The sequence below is a fragment of the Salvelinus fontinalis genome, unplaced genomic scaffold (assembly GCF_029448725.1).
Source record: "Salvelinus fontinalis isolate EN_2023a unplaced genomic scaffold, ASM2944872v1 scaffold_0852, whole genome shotgun sequence".
NCBI lineage: Eukaryota > Metazoa > Chordata > Actinopteri > Salmoniformes > Salmonidae > Salvelinus > Salvelinus fontinalis.
Genome location: NW_026601061.1, coordinates 35,048 through 42,987, shown reverse-complemented (window position 1 = coordinate 42,987; position 7,940 = coordinate 35,048).

The following is a 7,940-nucleotide window of genomic DNA, read 5'->3' as shown; positions in this document are numbered from 1 at the left end:
CCCCAACCTCTCCTCCAGTACTCCCAGTGATTTCCCAACCTCTCCTCCTGTACAGTGATTCCCCAACCTCTCCTCCTGTACTCCCAGTGATTCCCCAACCTCTCCTCCTGTACTCCCAGTGATTCCCCAACCTCTCCTCCTGTACTCCCAGTGATTTCCCAATCTCTCCTCCTGTACTCCCAGTGATTCCCCAACCCTTCCTCCTGTACACAGTGATTCCCCAACCTCTCCTCCTGTACACAGTGATTCCCCAACCTCTCCTCCTGTACTCCCAGTGATTCCCCAACCTCTCCTCCTGTATTCCCAGTGATTCCCCAACCTCTCCTCCTGTACTCCCAGTGATTTCCCCAACCACTCCTCCTATACTCCCAGTGATTCCCCAACCACTCCTCCTGTACTCCCAGTGATTCCCCAACCACTCCTCCTGTACTCCCAGTGATTCCCCAACCTCTCCTCCAGTACCCCCAGTGATTTAACTAATGAGAGGCTTGATGATCATGTGACCATTAGAGTCAGCTGTGCTAGTTCTGGAATACATAAAATAAGTGTATCGTGTCTGGAATACTCGATAGCCTGATAAGACTATTAGACGGGTGGGAAACCTGATCCCAGGTCAGCACTCCTACTCTGAGACACTTTGTGGATACGAGCCCTGGTCCCCCCTCTACATGGGATGTTATTCATTTTGATCCAAAAGGTCAAACTGATCCTAGATCAGCACGTAGGGCCCCTGACCCCTGACCGTAGGGCCCCTGACCTTGTTGTGACTGTAACAGTAGCCCTGCTGATGGTGTGTTTCATATGAAAAGGCTAAACTGATCCTAGATCAGCGCGTAGGGCCCCTAACCTTGTTGTGACTGTAACAGTGGCTGATGGTGTGGTTCTGCCTGCTGTTCTGTTCCCCCTCTGAAGGTCAAAGCACTGCTCATTAGTCTCTCTGTGTGTGTGTGTGTGTGTGTGTGTGTGTGTGTGTGTGTGTGTGTGTGTGTGTGGTCTTAGTCTGCTGGTGAAGGCTACAACAGCAGCCTATGGTCCCACATATGAAACTATAGAGCGATGGGAACAGAGAGGTTGGCCTCCGTTTTGCTCTACGAACCCCCACAAGCGTTTTGGTACCCGTCTAAAGTAAGCACAGCCGATCTGCCAACTTCTGTCTGTAGCGTCTGAACAAACTCTCAGGAACATGTCGACTGTTTTCCTCTAGGACACGCCCACAGGCCTCACAGAACAAACTTCCTTTAGATCTGTTGGGCTTGTAGCAGTAAGTGTTCATCAAATAAGAAATACGTTTTGTTGATACTTAAAATTCCAAATCAAATAGCAAAATGATCCTTGGTATGACCTTTAAAAATGCAATACAGCATAGTAGAACAGCAAACCTCAGCACCCCTACTTCTTAAAACAATTCCATACAGCTTAGTAGAACAGCACCCCTACTTCTTAAAACATTTCCATACAGCTTAGTAGAACAGCACCCTCAGCTCCCCTACTTCTTAAAACAATTCAATACAGCTTAGTAGAACAGCCACCTCAGCACCCCTACTTCTTAAAACATTTCCATACAGCTTAGTAGAACAGCACCCCTACTTCTTAAAACAATTCCATACAGCTTAGTAGAACAGCACCCCTACTTCTTAAAACATTTCCATACAGCTTAGTAGAACAGCACCCTCAGCTCCCCTACTTCTTAAAACAATTCAATACAGCTTAGTAGAACAGCACCCTCAGCACCCCTACTTCTTAAAACAATTCCATACAGCTTAGTAGAACAGCCACCTCAGCACCCCTACTTCTTAAAACATTTCCATACAGCTTAGTAGAACAGCAACCTCAGCACCCCTACTTCTTAAAACAATTCCATACAGCTTAGTAGAACAGCACCCTCAGCACCCCTACTTCTTAAAACAATTCCATACAGCTTAGTAGAACAGCACCCTCAGCACCCCTACTTCTTAAAACAATTCCATACAGCTTAGTAGAACAGCACCCTCAGCACCCCTACTTCTTAAAACATTTCCATACAGCTTAGTAGAACAGCACCCTCAGCACCCCTACGCGACAGATGTAGACAGAAACGTGCGTTTGTGAGCAATGTTCTCCTCCTGCCCCAGACACTTTTAATGTCTGACTGTCTGTCTAAACACACTAATTACACTCTATCTCTAATCATCACTCTAAACAGAAGTCACACACACACACACACACAAACGCACGGACACACGGACACACACACATACACACACACATACACACACACTGCACATGGTGTTCCTTTGTGAAGTCAAAAGCTCTACACAGGGAAGCCTCAGCCTGGATTGTATACATGTTCTAGTCTCTTGGTGTGTATAATGACATACGCTGTGTATCTGGTGGTTTGGAGAGGAGATACCTCCCACATGCAGCAGGGGGCGGCACTGGGCAGAGAATGACAAGACCCTTAGTATAGTAGACTACCAGACCCTTGGTATAGTAGACTACCAGACCCTTGGTATGGTAGACTACCAGACCCTTGGTATAGTAGACTACCAGACCCTTGGTATAGTAGACTACCAGACCCTTGGTATAGTAGACTACCAGACCCTTGGTATAGTAGACTACCAGACCCTTGGTATAGTAGACTACCAGACCCTTGGTATAGTAGACTACCAGACCCTTGGTAGAGTAGACTACCAGACCCTTGGTATAGTAGACTACCAGACCCTTGGCGTGGTAGACCACCAGACCCTTGGCGTGGTAGACCACCAGACCCTTGGTATAGTAGACCACCAGACCCTTGGCGTGGTAGACCACCAGACCCTTGGCGTGGTAGACCACCAGACCCTTGGTATAGTAGACTACCAGACCCTTGGCGTGGTAGACCACCAGACCCTTGGCGTGGTAGACCACCAGACCCTTGGTATAGTAGACTACCAGACCCTTGGCGTGGTAGACTACCAGACCCTTGGCGTGGTAGACCACCAGACCCTTGGTGTGGTAGACTACCAGACCCTTGGTGTGGTAGACTACCAGACCCTTGGTGTGGTAGACTACCAGACCCTTGGTGTGGTAGACTACCAGACCCTTGGTGTGGTAGACTACCAGACCCTTGGTGTGGTAGACTACCAGACCCTTGGTGTGGTAGACTACCAGACCCTTGGTGTGGTAGACTACCAGACCCTTGGTGTGGTAGACTACCAGACCCTTGGTGTGGTAGACTACCAGACCCTTGGTGTGGTAGACTACCATACCCTTGCTGTGGTAGACTACCAGACCCTTGCTATAGTAGACTAGCAGACCCTGAGGCCAATCTTTCCCTGGACTAGCAGTAGTCCAGACTGGATCCAGAATCCCTCATAGAACCCCTCATAGAACTCCTCAGATCCAATCAGAACCTCCCAGAACCTCTCAGTGATACTGGACTGCCTGAACCACAGATATTTCATCTGTTTCATCATACTAATTCCCAGTGATGACATGATGGTTGTTTCACCATGCAGTATCATTTATCTTATGGACGTTATGTCTGGTCTCTCTCACACAGATTGGTTCCCCTTACTCTGACCTCTTCCTTTGGGCCAGTACAAACTCAGTCTACCTCTGTCTCTCTACAGCTCTCTATCCTTCCCTCTCTACTCTTTCCCTTTCTCCCTGTGTGACCCGTTCTCTCTCATACTCGGTGTGGGAAGACGAGAGGGAAAGAGACGGGGAAGACGAGAGAGAGAGAGACGGGGAAGACGAGAGAGAGGGGGAAGACGAGTGAGAAAGACAGAGAGAGACGGGGAAGACGAGAGAGAGAGAGACGGGGAAGACGAGAGAGAGAGAGACGGGGAAGACGAGAGAGAGGGGGAAGACGAGTGAGAAAGACAGAGAGAGACGGAGAGAGAGAAAGACAGAGAGAGGAGAAGGAGAGAGACGGTAAGTATATTGAGTGTACAAAACATTATGAACACCTGCTCATTCCATGACTGACCAGGTAAATCCAGGTGAAAGCTATGATCCCTTATTGATGTCGCCTGTTAAATCCACTTCAATCAGTGTAGATGAAGGGGAGGAGACATTAAAGAAGGATTTTTAAGCCTTGAGACAATTGAGACATGGATTGTGTATATGTGACGTTCAGAGGGTGAGTGGACAAGACAACATATTGAAATGCCTTTGAACAGGTTATGGTAGTAGGTACCAGACACACCGGTTTGTGTCAAGAACTGCAACGCCACTGGGTTTTTCACACTCAACAGTTTCCTGTGTGTATCGAGAATGGTCCAGCACCCAAAGGACATTCAGCCAACTTGACACAACTGTGGGAAGCATTGGAGTCAACATGGATCTGACCTCTTCCTTTGGGTCAGTACTAACAGTCCACCACTTTCTCTACAGGCCTTTCCCTCTCTGCTCTTTCCCTTTCTCCCTCGGTGACCCTTTCTGTCTCACGCTCGCTGTGGGGAGAGATAGAGTAAGGGCCACAGAGGGGGAGAGAGAGTAAGGGCCACAGAGGGGGAGAGAGAGTAAGGGCCACAGAGGGGGAGAGAGAGTAAGGGCCACAGAGGGGGAGAGAGAGTAAGGGCCACAGAGGGGGAGAGAGAGTAAGGGCCACAGAGGGGGAGAGAGAGTAAGGGCCACAGAGGGGGAGAGAGAGTAAGGGCCACAGAGGGGGAGAGAGAGAGTAAGGGCCACAGAGGGGGAGAGAGAGAGTAAGGGCCACAGAGGGAGAGAGAGTGAGTAAGGGCCACAGAGGGAGAGAGAGTGAGTAAGGGCCACAGAGGGAGAGAGAGTGAGTAAGGGCCACAGAGGGAGAGAGAGTGAGTAAGGGCCACAGAGGGAGAGAGAGTGAGTAAGGGCCACAGAGGGAGAGAGAGTGAGTAAGGGCCACAGAGGGAGAGAGAGAGAGTAAGGGCCACAGAGGGAGAGAGAGAGAGTAAGGGCCACAGAGGGAGAGAGAGAGAGTAAGGGCCACAGAGGGAGAGAGAGAGAGTAAGGGCCACAGAGGGAGAGAGAGAGAGTAAGGGCCACAGAGGGAGAGAGAGAGAGTAAGGGCCACAGAGGGAGAGAGAGAGAGTAAGGGCCACAGAGGGAGAGAGAGAGAGTAAGGGCCACAGAGGGAGAGAGAGTGAGTAAGGGCCACAGAGGGAGAGAGAGTGAGTAAGGGCCACAGAGGGAGAGAGAGTGAGTAAGGGCCACAGAGGGAGAGAGAGAGAGTAAGGGCCACAGAGGGAGAGAGAGAGAGTAAGGGCCACAGAGGGAGAGAGAGAGAGTAAGGGCCACAGAGGGAGAGAGAGAGTAAGGGCCACAGAGGGAGAGAGAGAGAGTAAGGGCCACAGAGGGAGAGAGAGAGAGTAAGGGCCACAGAGGGAGAGAGATTTTCTCCGTATGCCTGATTTCCAATGCTTTCTCAATGGGAGTCATACATCGATGGTCAGAGGAGACAACGCGTCCATACAATTTCCTCCATTTTCACAGATGGATACATAACCATCGGCTTAGACATTTAGAAAAGATGAGGCATTTTACATCACCCACACAACAAGTCATTAAAAATGTATCTGTTCTAATTTGGCCACGCCCTAAGAGAGAGGGAAGGAAAAAAGAGGGAAAGACCGAGACAGAGCAAGAGAGATGAGAGGGGAAGGCAGAGAGACAGAGCAAGACAGAGCAAGAGGGAGATGAGAGGGTTAGGCAGAGAGACAGAGCAAGAGAGATGAGAGGGGAAGGCAGAGAGAGAGAAAGACAGAGCAAGAGGGAGATGAGAGGGTTAGGCAGAGAGACAGCAAGACAGAGCAAGAGGGAGATGAGAGGGGAAGGCAGAGAGACAGAGCAAGAGGGAGAGAGAGGGAAAGGCAGAGAGAGAGAAAGACAGAGCAAGAGGGAGATGAGAGGGTTAGGCAGAGAGACAGAGCAAGACAGAGCAAGAGGGAGATGAGAGGGGAAGGCAGAGAGACAGAGCAAGAGGGAGAGAGAGGGGAAGGCAGAGAGAGAGAAAGACAGAGCAAGAGGGAGATGAGAGGGGGAGACAGAGCAAGAAGGAGAGAGAGAGGAAGACAGAGCAAGAGGGAGAGAGAAAGAGCAGGTATGTATAGGTATTTATCTCTTTCTGATTGGTCAGTATAGTTTTAGCCCTGAGCTCTGGTAGCCTGGTGAGATGAATAATATTATGACTCTGATTACAGAGCAGACTGGTCTGGTTACAAAGACAACACATAGTGACGACACATCTGGCTTACCTCTCTCTCTCTCCCACACACACATCTCTCTCTCTCCCACACACACATCTCTCTCTCTCCCACACATCTCTCTCTCTCCCACACACACATCTCTCTCTCTCCCACACATCTCTCTCTCCCACACACATCTCTCTCTCTCCCACACACACATCTCTCTCTCTCCCACACACACATCTCTCTCTCTCCCACACACACATCTCTCTCTCTCCCACACACACATCTCTCTCTCTCCCACACACACCTCTCTCTCTCTCCCACACACACCTCTCTCTCCTCCACTCTTAAAAGGAGAGATATGCAGATATAGAGTATCAATCAACTGGCTTTTTAATAGTTAGAGGGAGAAAAAGACAGATCTGTGCTTGATTGCTAATTATTCTATGAGATCACACACTGGGAGAAGTGTTTCCATATGTATGGCTGTATGAGTGTCAGTAGTCTGGTCAATGAACCACTAAGGAGTGACAAAAAGAATTACCAAGATGGCCGACCAAGTCCTTCTCCCAATGTGGAAACCATTAGGACCGCTGCAGCACTGCCACACACATACACACACACACACGATGAAAGGAGTGCGTGCAGAAAGCTGAGTGCTAATTGAGTGAAGACAGCAGGAGTCGTCTCTAAACTACTTCCTGTTAGAATTTGACCCTGAAGTAAGGCCACGTTCAGAACTTGTCCAATAAGAAATGTTTGTTTTCATTGCAAAACGTTTCTCTACGGTTTTGCACTAATGAATACACCTCAGGGCAGATACACGAAAGCAATTACAGTATGCTGTGGTTTGATCTCAGACGAAGAACTCTGCTTTCATTCAGCCCTCAATTCCCAGCATGCAACAGTCTCTCATACCATTTCACACTTTAGCAGACACTCTTATCCATAGTGACTTACAGTACTTAGTGCATACATTTTCACACTGGTCCCCCGTCGGAATCAAACTCACAGCCCTGGTATTGCAAGTGCCATGCCCTGCCAACGGAGTCACACGGGACCATACCTCACCAGTCCCTCCTGTACGAGCCTGCCAACTGAGTCACACGGGACCATACCTCACCAATCCCTCCTGTACGAGCCTGCCAACTGAGTCACACGGGACCATACCTCACCATTCCCTCCTGTACCAGCCTGCCAACTGAGTCACACGGGACCATACCTCACCAATCCCTCCTATACGAGCCTGCCAACTGAGTCACACGGGACCATACCTCAACAATCCCTCCTGTACGAGCCTGCCAACTGAGTCACACGGGACCATACCCCACCAATCCCTCCTGTACGAGCCTGCCAACTGAGTCACACGGGACCATACCTCACCAATCCCTCCTATACGAGCCTGCCAACTGAGTCACACGGGACCATACCTCACCAATCCCTCCTATACGAGCCTGCCAACTGAGTCACACGGGACCATACCTCACCAATCCCTGCTGTACGAGCCTACCAACTGAGTCACACGGGACCATACCTCACCAATCCCTCCTGTACGAGCCTGCCAACTGAGTCACACGGGACCATACCTCACCAATCCCTGCTGTACGAGCCTGCCAACTGAGTCACACGGGACCATACCTCACCAATCCCTCCTATACATGCACATACTCCCTAATACTATCTAAGTTATGTTTCCTTTGGACCAGACCCCAGGAATTTATATGAGGGGGAAACTATCACAGAGTACAGTACACTGCCTAACAGGGCACACTAAAGCAGCTCTCTTTCTCCCCCTCACTTGACAGTGGT